A 14120-nucleotide genomic window follows, 5' to 3' on the forward strand; every position below is an offset into this window, starting at 1 on the left:
ACAGTCTGAAAAAATAAACCAGAAGTCTTTTGCACAATGCTCTCCTGTTCCTCACTCTTGGGGCATTCACGAAACCCGGTGGAGGATCAGTCTATGCAATTCTGACTGCTATTACAGCATTAGAGAGAGAGAAAAGCAATTAGATGTCCTGGCAATTAAGGAGGGGGGAGAACCACTTTTCTCCCCTTCTGCGCTGTGGGTGGGAGGAGACCTCCCAGGCTAGGCAGGAATTCTTCTCAGCCACTGCTGATTGGAAAGGTGGTTTCTGAGACACGGAAGGGGAGCTGCAATTTCATGCAATTCTTCTCCTTCAATGTCGAACTGCTCACATGAGTAGGCCACGGGCGAGTGGGAATTTGGAAGAGATCGCTGGGCGCTTAATGTCATCTGTACCAGCTCTCGGTTCCCATGCCAGCCCCATTTGCACTACACATTTAAAGCAGGATCTTACCACTTTAAACAGCCATGGCTTCCCCCAAAGAATTCTGGGAACTGTAGTCTGCTAAAGGAGCTGAACATGCTGGGGAGACCCCTCTTCCCTACCTAGAGCCACAATCTCTGGAATTGATTTGGAATTGCAGCTACCTTTTGGTAGCAACGTTTAAAAAGTTGGTTTTGCCTGTTTTCGCTGAGAAGTTCATTGCTTTATTTTATTTGCAAACTGCTTGAGGTTTTCTTGTTTTTTGCAATCACACAGTATATAATTTTTGTGAAAAAAATAATTAAACAGTTAAATAACAGGAGGACAAAAAGCCACCGCCCATGATGGAAATCTGGGAATAAGAGTTCAAGGGCGCTGCCTGATGGACAGAAGGGAGCTCTTATTTCTTGATTTAATCCTGCCCTGATGAATGAAGTCCTTGGAACCAGTCGCCTTTCCCTGCGCTGCGGTTCTTCCTGAGCACATTGTTGGAAACTGGCAGGTCATGTGCTAGCCACAAGATAGTGGAGATCAGCAGCAGGGCCTGGTCTTGTGAAGCAAAGATGCCTAGATGAGCCTGACTCTGGGGGACACTAAAGCTGGGAGCTTTCCTGCCCTTTGGAACTGTTAAGCTGTGAATACTCTGAAGGTGCTCTCGGCGGGACTCTTTCCAGAATGCAACAGGGACATACCGTATTTTTCACTCTAAAAGGACGCACCCGACCATAGGAAACACATTGTTTTAGAGGGGGAGAACCAGAAAAAAAATTCTCCCCCTCTCTGCGCAGCGCCCCTTCAGCAAAGCAGCAGGAGAAATGGAGCCCCTTCCATGTCTCTTGCCGCTTCGCTGGAGGGGCGCTGCACAGAGAGGGGGAGAATTTTTTTTCTGGTTCTCCCCCTCTAAAACAAGGTGTGCTCAGTGCGTTCAAGGTGCGTTCAGTCGCCTTCAGTGAATGCAACCCGAAGCCTCCGGAGCGAGGTGGGAGTTCCTTCGGGTTCCTTTCTACCTGCTCTTTGGGGCTGGCAGCTCCGGCTTTCCCCCGCCAGCCCGAAAGAGCAGTTCAGGGAGCAACGGGAAGGCTGCTGCTCCCCGAGCTTGTGGGGCTGGCGGTGGGGGAAGCCCGGCTTTCCTCCACCCCCAGCCCCAAAGAGCAGGTCAGGGAGCTTGTCAGGGCTGGTGGGGGAAGCCTGGGTCTCCCGCCAGCCCCACGGACCACACATTCTCTCCATAAGACGCATAGACATTCCCCTTAGATTTTAAGAGGAAAAAAGTGCATCTTATGGAGCGAAAAATACGGTACATCACCATGCAGAGCTATGTGGGAAAAGTTCTGGACTCAAGCCTTCCTCAGAGCATTTGATCTGCTCTGCTACTGCACAGTTCCCCCAAATTTCTGATCGTCAAAGCACCCCTCCAAAAAGTTAGGGTGATACAAGAGGAATCCGCAACATACTCCATGCCATCCCCCCTCTCCCCCCCCAACAGAAATACAGCATTATCTGGTCATTAAGTATCTTCAGTCGCCGAGCTGTGGGGGTTACTCCCCCTCCCCCAAATAATGGTTTTTAGGATTCTTACATGTGGTTGGTGATGTTTTAACCACTAAGCTGGTGCCCTCCAGATCTGGCCCAGCCATCATGCCATGGGAGCTGCAGTCAACTAACATCTGGAGGTGCCACATTGGCCACGCATAAGGACTGAGCTCACCTTTGGTATCTACCATTTCATATGCTTAATTGGTCTTCTCCATCTACTCATCTTTGTAGGCTAAATCATTTATGTTGTCATTTTAACACTGTGTGATGCTATTCATAGGCAAACTTGTTTTAATTAATGCAGGGGGGCAGAGACCCATTTTGCCTACATGCGTTGATTCCAAACAAGAATGTGCAACACATTTCAAATACAAAAAACAAAGCAAATACAAAAGAGGCACATTTTGATCCATTACTAAGTAATGTAAAGGACAAGAATGGCCTGTCCTCAGAGCCACCTTGACCAGCTTGGCAGATGTGCGGGACTGCAGTTGCCACCAGTGCTGGCTGGGGCTGATGGGAATTGTAGTCCAAAACATTTAGAGGTTGGCAAAGGCTGCCTCAAAGCCAGGAGGTCAGCATTTGCCTTATGTGCTCTCAGAATGCACTGAGGAAGGAATGGGGCCACAGGCGCTTGCCCTGCCCCATCCTTGCTGGTTCCACCCAAACATTGTGATGTGTTCATCTGAGTATGTTTATAATCTCCACCTGAACGGGAATCCTGTGCAAACTGGGCTTCCCAATTACATGGAGGGTTCTAAGCAAAATTAGCTGAATGTCCAAAAATCCCCCCCACTCCCACCTTCCTGCTCAACATGCAAAGATGTGGGGCTGAAGTTGACCAGAGCACATTGTCCTGCTGCTCCCCTGATGCGTTAGAGGTGAAGACTTCCTGTGTCAAAAGTGCCTGAGTGTCCCAATCAAACCAGTGTAGAAATTAGCCAGAATTCCCTGATCCCAGGGGAGGTTGAACTAGCAAGAGGCAAGGCAGGGCTAACAGATCATGCAGAGACGTGGCAGGCATCCTCCTCTGGGCTTGGGTCCTTTGGGCTGGAGATTTTGCTGAGAGAGAAATGAGTTCCAGGGGCTTGGAAATGCTCCCTGCAAAAGGAGGGGCCAGCACCAGAAGTCCCCCCCCCCCGCTTCTTCTCCCACTTTGAGCAGGAGAAGGCTTCTCAGGTAGAGAGCTGGCCCTGGGAAAACGGGGGAGGGGGGACCCACTCCTGCATGGGACTCATGGGGTTAGAGGGTTCCCTGTGGGTTGGCCTTTTGTCCCTGTATCCCCATTCAAAGTAGCCCCCCAGCAAATAAATAGTTCGCTTCCTAGTCAATCAGATGAGAGGCAAGGAAGGGTCCATCTTTAATTCCAGGAGAAATACATAACTTCTCATGACAAATGTGCTGTTTCTATATCACTGAATTGCATAGCAAAGACAGAGTCAGGGCAATTGTCTTCTTCCTTGGAATAGAATGCTGCTAAACTCTACTGGCCAGAGCTTAATATGAAATCCTTCTTTGCTACAGAACGGAGCGTGGCCTTTCACCTCTCACCTCAGTTGCTAACTCCCCTGGAAACATCACTGGGTCTCTGCACTCCCAACAGCAGCATCATTATGATCATCATTTGTTTATTATTAACAAAATTAACAGACCACCCTTCATTACAAAGTAACCACAAGGCAATTTCCAAGGTATCTGAAGACGCAGGGCAGTGTCCGGCCACATTCAGTGGGGCTGACTCCCAAGTATGTGAGGTTAGGCAGCAGGTAAAACCAAACTAGCTTGGGTATCTCCAAAGGCCTGAAAGAACACATTTTTGTAACCAGGTCTAGAAGCTGAGTAATGTTGCCTCCATCTGCACTTCCAGAGGGAAAGCATTCCACAGCTGGGGCACCACTACAGAGAAGGCCCTGTCTCCTGTCCCCTCTCCCTTGATCTCATGGCCTTGGCCAGTCTGTCAAAAGGGAAAGGCACCTTGAGAACTACCTGGGTCCCAAGTATTTCAGGCCGAAACAAACACTTTGAATTGGGCCCAGGAACACGGAGACATGCAAAACAGATGGAGGCTAACTTTGTGCAGAAACACCTGTCAATAACCTGGCAGCAGAAAACCTGATGCCACTTATTCACCCCCTCACCAATTAAATTTTTTATTATTTGTTCCATTTTTAAGCCACCTTTTATTGATTAATATCCCAGAGTGGTTTGCAATATATGCAAGTAAAACAATAAAATGGAAACCAAATAAAACCATAATATGTACTAAACATAAATTTAAAATAAACAGTATACAGTGGTACCTTGGGTTAAGTACTTAATTCGTTCTGGAGGTCCGTTCTTAACCTGAAACTGTTCTTAACCTGAAGCACCACTTTAGCTAATGGGGCCTCCCGCTGCCGCCGGAGCACGATTTCTGTTCTCATCCTGAAGCAAAGTTCTTAACCTGAAGCACTATTTCTGGGTTAGCGGAGTCTGTAACCTGAAGCGTATGTAACCCGAGGTACCACTGTACTTACAACTCGCCTTGAACTCACCACTTTCTTCCAGAGGTTCTGCCCTGATACATGACCCTCTGCTTGCAAGCATGAAATGTCCTAAAGCAGCTGTTTGCCCAAGGTGAGAAAAGAATTGCCTCCAAATGACCGGGCACAGATTTCTCCCCACTCAAAACACCTCCATGTGCCACAGACAGCTTATATCCTTAGCATGTTGTGTCCAAGCAGGCTAGTAATTTTTACAGACACTCCCCTCACTGCCCTGAGACCCCTACCACCACCACATATAGGCTCTCCAGGACTTCAGATGGGGTCTCTCTCTCAGCCCTACCTGGAGATGCTGAGGGCTGTACCCGAGACCTTCTGCATGCAAAGCAGACACTCTGCCACCGAGACACGGCCCCTCTGATCTTAATAGCGGAAATGAATCTTTGGGGAAAGGTAGTAATGAACACGTTAATTATGGCAATTATGGTCTGTGCATCAGAAAACGACGTCAACACACATTTAAGACACTATGAGGGAATACAGCAGTTCAGATAGTAAGAAGGCAGGAGGATGGACAGCACCCCACTGACCCTCGTGGGCTAGCCTCTGTTGCCACTGCGGCATGGAGGGCCAGAGCCAGGATCCTTATGGGTGCCTTCCCCTGAGGAACCAAACAGGCTCCTTCCCACAGCACCTTGCGGGCCAAGTGGCACAAGGCACACATCAAGGAGGCAGCCATGGAATAGAGGAGCGCTGTCTGAGGGCCCAGAAGGGACAGTCTGGAGACAGAGGCTTCAAGGGCCTCCGTTTGCTCTCAGCTTCTGCTGGGGATATTTGCCTCCTCAGCCTGGTCTGTGATCCTGCAAGTCCTGACCTGCCTCACTGCATGGGATCTGGTGTCAGACCAGAACATGATAATTCTGCTTTTGCTAGCTGTGGGGAGAGGCAATGTTGTTTTTTAAAAAGTTTAAAACAACTTAAAATTACTGGACACAATTCATGGGCAAGCAAGTTAAAATGATGTAACTCAGAACAGATCCTGAAGCTGAGGCTCCAATACTTTGGCCACCTCACGAGAAGAGAAGACTCCCTGGAAAAGACCCTGATGTTGGGAAAGATGGAGGAGAGGACGACAGAGGACAAGATGGTGGGACAGTGCTCTCAAAGCTACCAGCATGAGTTTGACCAAACTGCGGGAGGCAGTGGAAGACAGGAGTGCCTGGCGTGCTCTGGTCCAGGGGTCACGAAGAGTCGGACACCACTAAACAACAACAAACTCACCCTTGTTTTTAACCACTCACCAGAGGTGACTAGGAATTCCACCCATGGGAGAGAGAGATTGCTCAGCCCCTCCTCCCACAGCCCTCATCGAATCATAGAGTTGGAAGGGACCCAGGGTCATCTAGTCCAGCCCCCTGCAATGCAGGAATCTCAACTAAGCATCTATGTCAGACGGCCATCCAACCTCTGTTTAAAGACCTTCAAGGAAGGAGAGTCCACAGCCTCCCGAGGGAGATAATTTCACTGTCAAACAGCTCTTACTGTCAGGAAGTTCTTCCTGATGTTGAGTCAGAATCTCCTTTCTTATAACTGGAAGCCATTTTTTAAATGGCGGGCACTGGGCAGGAAGTGGGGAAAGCCCTCACTTCCCCACCCAGCAGAGAAACCAAGCAGGCTGCCAACAGAGGCATGGGCACTCTGCCATCTCCTGGCTGCCCACTGCATTTCCACAGTGAGTGTGCTCCCTCCTTTGTTTCCAGTGGGTTGGTGGTGGGGAGAAGGCACAGCCCTTCCTTCTGTTGCCCATCAGCTGCACAGCAGGCACATCTCCTGCGCATCTAGTGTAGAAACACAGCGGGCGAAAGGCAGGGAGTGATCCATGCCTCCAGGCTGCTTCTGTGTCAGACACCCAGGACAAGCCTTTGGCTCCTGTGCAGCTGGCACAGAGACACAGCGAGCTGGTGGCAAAACAACAGAGCACTTCTATGCTGAACATGCAGGAGTGATGCAGTTTTGTGTGCTCAATGAGGGGGGAAAGCAGCAGCAGAAGGAGCAGAGGAAGCGTGAAGGCTGGCGTGTTCTGCCCTCAGGGCTGGCCTGGAAGGTGCAGCCAGTGGATAATGTGGCACCTTGGCTGCGCACTGCAGGGCCCAATCAGACACATGTCACACCATGCTGGAAGGAACCTCAGCAGCTGCCTGTCAGCTTCCAGGACAGGTTTAAGGCTTTGGCTCTGAGCTACAAAGCCCAAAACAGCTTGGGATCAAGTTATCTGACGGATCGCCTCTTCTCATAGTGCCCCATTCAGTCACTGCAAAGGGCTGAGGAGCCCCTTAACTGTACACCATTGTGGAGAATTGTGTTTGGTGGTGACCGGGAAGAGAGCCTTTTCTGTGGTGGCTCCCTCTTTGTTGGAATCACTTCCCAATGGAATGCAAACGGGCGGCAAAACTACTGGTGCTATGGTGCCTTCACACCAATGTTCCCAGGTCCTTGCAATGTTTAGTTCCAGAAATGGCATTATGTTAATTTGCCCTGTTGTTGCATTTCATTTTTTGAAGTTTTAAAATCTTTCGATTTTTGATATTTTTATTTGCTTAATAGACTGCGGCATTCTTGCTGATCTGTCTTGAAATGCCATATGACAGGCAATCTACAAACAGCTAACTAAACTAACATTTTAGTTGGAGAGGCATTTTACGCACCATCTGCTCACAAGCGTGGATTCTCACCACCCTTGGGTGGGATGAAGTGCCATTACACCCCAATAAAGTCACATCTCCAACGCTGAGTCTGAACTTTGTCCTGTGAGCAGCAGTGTAGGAACTTTGCAAGTGGACAGCAATAAGAGGCAGCCCAGGCCCCCACGGATCCATCCCACAGAGCAGGGAAACCAAAGTAATTAAGAAGCAAATGCACAGCTCCCTCCCTCCCAACCTCTCCTCTCTGCCTGATAAACCCAGGATTATGGGTTTAGGAGACTAGGAAATCCAGAAGCAAACAGCTGGTGGGTGGTAAACTCCTTGAGGCATCAGGAAAGAGAGAGGGGTGTTGCTAAGAAACTGCAGCCTGGGCAAGGCTGGGGATGACAGCAGAGACCACCGCCACTGCCGCCACTTTTTCCTTGTCCCTAAAGAAGATGGCATAGGAACACAGGAGAAGGGCACAAGAACCTGCCTTCTACCAAGCTCAGGGCCTGTCAGCAGCAGCCTTCCCCACCCAGTTGGACTACAACTCCCAACAGGCTGTGCGGTCCTGGGCTGATGGGAGTTGTAGTCCAAGCCACCTGGAGGGCACCAGACTGGACAAGGACTAGCAGTGCCTCTCCAGGGTTTCAGACAGGTGCCTCTTCCAGGCCTACCTGGAGACCCAAAGTGTGTACTCTACCCACTGAGCTGCCTACCGCCCTTCCCTTACAGCAGGGGCAGGGGTGTCGTGACGCTCTGGGCACTGCCAGACTCAGTACAAGGCAACCAGAGTTGGCCTTAATCGTATGTAAATGTGCAGTCTGCATGGTTAGTTAATATGCTGCTGCCCCTTTAAGCAAAAGCCAAGCCGCTCTCTCCGAAAAGAGAGGGAAGCCTGGACTAGAAGCCGACCCCGGGTCCACCTGGCTCTGTGCTGCCTGCGCCGACTGGCAGTGGCTCTCCAGGGTCTCACACAAGGGTCTCTCCCAGCCCCACCCGGAGATGCTGAGGATGGAACCTGGGGGCCTTCTGCATGCAGGACAGGTGCTCTAACGCTGAGCTATGCCCCCCCTCCCCACCGCCCCAGGACAGTCAAGTTTTAGGCCTCTGTTCAATTGCACAAACAGCTCAGCAAGAAAGTTAATTTGTTCCCCTCTTCCTGCTTAGAGCCCAGGCTGCAAAGGTGTGTTTTTGAAAAGGGAAGACTTGAACTTGGAACAAAGGCTTAGGACAGAACTCACTGAGAGCGTCTGCTTCACAATGTGATTTATTGTGTTGCACACTGTCTACATGTTTATTAATATGATAACACTCATTTCCTTACCCACTACATTAATTTTCAATAGTTGCGGGAACTCTCCCTTTCTCTGTGCTTCTGTAGGAACATACTAACCCAGCCCTTGCCGCTGGCACCACTGGGGGGGGGGCAGGGCGTGGAGGGTGCTCATCACCCTCCACACTCCCCCAGCCCTTGCTGCAGAGCCAGAGAGGACATGACGGGATCTCTGTGGAGGGGGGCTGGTTTGCACACACCCCCACACCCCAGATTGGGTGCCCGGGACCACCCCCTGCCCATGCTATGCCACTTCATAGGACTGAAATTTGTTTCTTTCTTAAGAAGACCAACTGACATATCTTTTTTTGCAGATTTTATTTTGGATCTCCAAAAGAATGGACATCAATGACAAGGACAGGATATGTCCCACAGAGTCCACAGAGCGACTCTGAAGACCTATTTTCATCCTTGTGAACCAATTTTGCCTTCAGGCCCTGGCATCAGTGATGATGGGCTAGTGATGGGACTGAAAACTGAGATGTCCTCGGTTCTTTATCCAGGTCTTCTATGTCACCTCTTTTGGTGCTGCGCTGCTGCATGAATCAGCTGATCTGTGGGATAGCACGGGGGCAAAGACACAGCCTTTTGGTGCCCCGATGCCCTGTGGATCACCTTGCTTGTGCAGCACCAAAAGACGCACATCTTTAATCCATGCTTTTTTTAAAAAAAAAAAAAGTGTTGTTGAATAATAAAAAAATGGGACTAGATATTTTGTTTTGGTGCCCACAACCTGGTTTCCAGGAGCCATGTGGCGAATAGCTTTTAAATCCCAGTTTCTAGCACTGATCCTGAATCATATCAATGGGAAGAAGGGGGCAAGAGAGTATATCTGGACCATCTGTAGACCTGTGTAGCCTTTCAGAACCACAGAAAGAAATGGCCCAACAAATACTGGGATAAGAATCAGGGCATTTTCCATAGCTGATGGAAACTTGGGGCAAATCCCACCATTACATATGGGTATCAATCTATAAAACCAACAGCCAGTTCAGAACACCTACATTTCCATCCCCCTCCATTATATAAAGAAGCAAAAAAGCACCTATATTAAACGTTGAAAGGAAGGGGTGACAAACTGACCCCCCCTTTGACCCAGCCTGAAGGCATAGTTCAGATCTAAATAATAAGAGTAAAATCCAGGTAAGCACTGGAGAGAGTCCAAAAGTTGCTTATGTCAGTATAAAGGAAGATGCTAATGCAATCGTGTATTATGCAATGCAGCAGGCACAGTTTGTCCCGCAGAGTCTTTGTTTCTGTGCTGGATGAATGGCCATCAGTCCACCGTAAAAGTCTCCCTCTATTTTTGCCCTCTAAGTACACAAAGTTTTTCGTCTGTTTTTCAGACAATGACATTATACCATTTTTGTACACTTAAACCCTTTACCTCTCTCCAATTTCTAGCTATCAGTATTCTTGCTGCCATTAATAAGTCACCAATTAAATGTTTATATAATAACCCTAGGTTGTTTCCACTGAATATGTCCAACAATACTATTTTGGGAGGTTTTCTTTCTTCTTCTTTAACAGGTTGTCCCAGTATTTTTTATTAATTCTACAAAGATCTCCTCCTAGATGTCCCACAACAGTGATGCTTATGATACATTCACATTCATGATGCTTTTAAAATATAGAATCATAGAGTTGGAAGGGACCACAAGAGCCATCTGGTCCCAACATGGGGCTCAAACCCATGACCCCGGGGTTAAGAGTCTCATGCTCTCCCAGCTGAGCTATCCCAGACATGTATCAAGCCTCTTTAGTCTATCCTTTTAAAGTAGTGGTGTTAACCTGGACTGATCAACTCCGAAGTGTATTGATGGCCCAGAACAATCTCCTGACATAAAGAGCTGTGCTGGAGACCCCAAATAGGTCATTGCCTTTTAGTCTACCTGTTGACAGATGCCCTCAGCGAAGGGCTTGGTGCCATTCTCTACCAATGCCATGAAGCCAGCTGAGATACTGGCTATGGGTCAAGGACATTAGCACCAGGACAGAAAACGTATTGCAAGCACTCAGGAAAACTGGAGTTCCTAGCCTTGCAGTGGATGGTCGCAGAGAGGCTCCAGAGCGATCTCTATTACTTATGAGATGGGCTTGTCCCACATGTGCCCACTTGGCCGCTTCGACCGGAGGAGCTGGCACTGCCACAGTGCCACACAATGCCCGTTCTGCATTTGAAGGTGCTCAGTTGCTTCATGTGGCAGGACCTGCACTCTGGGACTCCCTGTGCTCTTCTTGACACCTGATGGAACATTCTTGGTCAGACAAGCTGACTCAGCTGCTTAGAAAGTTGAGGTGATTTTAATCTGTCTTAGTATTTTAATTTTTGTATGTTTTATAGTATGGTTGTGATTTTTCCTCCATTATATTGTTTTATCTTTTTGTAAACTGCTTTAAGGTTTTTTACAATCAAGAAGTGAATAAATTTTATGAAATGAATGAATTAATATTATGGTCTACAAAAGAGCTTTCCAGACTTTTCATGTTAATGACACACTTTTTGGAAATGCATCATTTTGCGACACAGTAATTCAGTTTTACTAGCAAACCAGAGGTTAAACTAACCCCTTTCCAGTCCCGGGAGGAGTGTGGGAAGTGCTCATGCAAGACACCTATGACACTGCAGCCGACACACTAACGGGTCACAACACACAGTTTGGAAAGCTCTGGCTACAGTGATAACACCACCTTAGAATATGGATTTACCTCCACCAGGTATAACGCCACCATTCACTGGCAGGTAGCAATAATGGCTGATTTCAATTTCAGCATCAAACATCACCCTGGGAAGTCCAAGGTGAAAGCTGATGTCCCTTGACTAGTGAATCTAAGAGATAACAACTGAAGCTGTCCTCGCAATTTTACAACCCGCAGCTAGACAGAAAGAAGACACTGTGTCTTGGGTGGCAGCTGTTACCTGCCAAAGACAAGATACTGTTTTTCCTAACATCTAAAGCTATGAGATGCAAACGTTTGTATGAATATTTTGTTTTTCTGTTAATTATGCTGCTTTAAATGTACGTATATTGTATATTTAACCTTCATATATAATGCTTTGACATTTTGCAATGCTTTATTTGATGTTTTAATTTAGATTGTAAACTGTTTATCATATTTTTTTTTAAAAAAGAGATAAAGCCGTATAGAAATGATTTAAATAAATTAGTCACTTTTGCCCACACAACACACGTGCATAGTTCTTCTACTGAACCTTAGGCAAGGCACTGAGCTTTTGTTATCTGGGAAGCAGGAAACACACAAAGCCTTGAGAAGCAGATCCAAATGACTCAACTCAGCCCCTCGCTCAGCTCCAAGCCCCATCCTTGCTTTATCAAACTACCACAAGATATGGTGATGGTCACAAATTTGGGGAGCTTTTTTAAAAAGAGAGAGAGAGAAGGACAAAATCAGGGAGAAAAGTTCCACCAGTGGTTATGTAAGCAGCCATGGCAGACTAAGAAAAGGTCAAAGCTAAAAGGCACTAGATCGCCAAATGCCAACAGGCACTACCACACTTTGTGGCTACGAAAACATGTTAATTGTATGTCACGTGGGGGTGGGGGGGTGGAACACCAAATTGTTTGCAGCATGATGCTACGCATGTTTACTCTGAAGTAAGTTCAATTGAATTCAATAGGATTCACTCCCTACAAAAGTCTGCATAGGACTGGAGTCAGATGGTTAAAATCTGGTTTTCACCATACATGACGTGGGTTGTTTGAGACATTTGTAAGGGCAAAATGTGCACAACCAGGCCCTTGAAGCAGCCACTATACTAACCTCTCCCAGACTTGGGTCTCCAGCTGTTTTGGACGACAATTCCCATCATCCCTGACCACTGGTCTTGCTAGCTAGGGAGCATGGGAGTTGTAGTCCAACAACAGCTTGAGACCCGCTCTCAAGAGCTTTGAAGAATGCACTGAATTCTGGGCTGAAAAGAGCATATGCTGTGGTTCCAGCACTCCCAGTCCTTGCCTTGCTGGAAGGGGTCTGCTTTGCATGCACTCTCCCCCAGGCTCAGTTTACGCCACCCTCAGTTATAAGGTGAGCAGAAAGACCTCTGCCCAGGACCCCACAGAGTTACTGTCAGCCAGATTAGACAATACAGTGGTACCTCGGCTTACATAGGCTTCAGGTTACAGACTCCACTAACCCAGAAATAGTACCTCGGATTAAGAACTTTGCTTCAGGATGAGAACAGAAATCGTGCTCCGGCAGCGCGGTGGCAGCGGGAGGCCCCATTAGCTAAAGTGGTGCTTCAGGTTAAGAACAGTTTCAGGTTAAGAACGGACCTCCAGAACAAATTAAGTATTTAACCCGAGGTACCACTGTACTGGGCTGGACAGTCTGGCTCGGCAGTAGGCAGCTTCCCAACTCCTAGCTCTGCAACATACACAAACATCTCTTGCTGGGAGGTTTCAGTCTGCTAGTGCTGCCAGACTGCTGTGTGCTCTGTCACCAGGTTCCCAGACAGCCATAATTGAAGAGGATTAAGTCACACTAACTCCAGTTCCAAAAATAGGCAATGGTGACCTCACGCAGCAAGAAGGCTCCTGCGGCCAGCAGTGACTCCGTGCAATGCCATCATCAAACAACCTGGGAAGAGATTGGGGGATTGCTCCCCCCAGTCCAAAATACTTCAGGCAAGTGGAATTGCAGGAGACCCCTAGTCCACCCCCTGGATTTCTGTATCAAGCACCATAGCTTTTAAGCTCTCTTACTGCACGCCAGGTCCACAGGCGAGATCCTACAGGAACTTCGGTGGTGTAGCGGGGACCCAGTGGCATAGCAGGGAGGGGGGAAGGCCCCAGGTGCAAAATTTTTAGGGGGCGCAACCAGGCACCCATCCACAGGTGCCGGCTTGGTGGCAGGAATTCCTGCCCTGCCCTGGCAAAGGCGGCAGAGCAGCCCATTGGGGGCTGCCACTGCCAAGCAAGGCGCATCCTGGCAGGACCTCTCCCTAGGTGCCTGTCCTTCTCTGCCTGCCTGTCGCTGCCAGAGATCTCTGGTCCCTGCACTAAAAAGAGCTGGTGAAAAGGACACCAAAAGCCAGAAAGTGAAGCAGTTGATGGTGTGACATATAGACAGACAGACAGACAGAAACGCAGGCTTACTCAGGATGAACCCACTCAGCCTCAGGGCACAGTGTTTCCATATGGCAGGCATTACAGCCTTTGAGCCTGGAGGCTCCGTTCATTCCAATTCCAATTATCATAATCACTAGCTTTTGTATCTCGCCTTTCCTTCAAGGAGCTTGAAGTGGTGTACATGACCCCCCCCCCGCCACATAATCTTCACAACAACCCTGCAAGCTGATGACTGAGCAGGGGACTTGAACCCTCGTCTCCCAGGTCCTAGTCCAATACCCTAACCACAACACCACACTGGCTTTCTATGCCAGTGCAGCTGCCAAAGCCAATTAAGAACCCAAGGATGGTTTTGCTGGGTCAAATCCTAGTCCAACATCCTTGCTTGAATGCTAAAGGCAGCCGGTCTGTGTTGTTGCCTCACCACCCCCTGCAAACTGGGATTTATGGGGAAATGCCTCTATATATCAGAGAGACCTGTGGCACCTTAAAGACTGAACAGTTTGCTATGGCACAAGGTTTTAATGGGCAAAAGCCTTCGAGTCCTAGGCTTGTTAGCCCTCATGGTAT

The 14120-nt window shown here is 48.4% G+C and overlaps 1 protein-coding gene across 3 annotated transcripts in view; it reads right to left on the minus strand.

Annotated features, from left to right (window-relative positions):
* Positions 1 to 14120, minus strand: part of CNNM4 (cyclin and CBS domain divalent metal cation transport mediator 4) — a gene marked incomplete at its 5' end in the record, with an annotated part of 47395 nt that overhangs the window by 16490 nt on the left and 16785 nt on the right. The window lies entirely within an intron of this gene.

Source organism: Podarcis filfolensis (assembly GCF_964270895.1).
Source record: "Podarcis filfolensis genome assembly, chromosome: 8".
NCBI lineage: Eukaryota > Metazoa > Chordata > Lepidosauria > Squamata > Lacertidae > Podarcis > Podarcis filfolensis.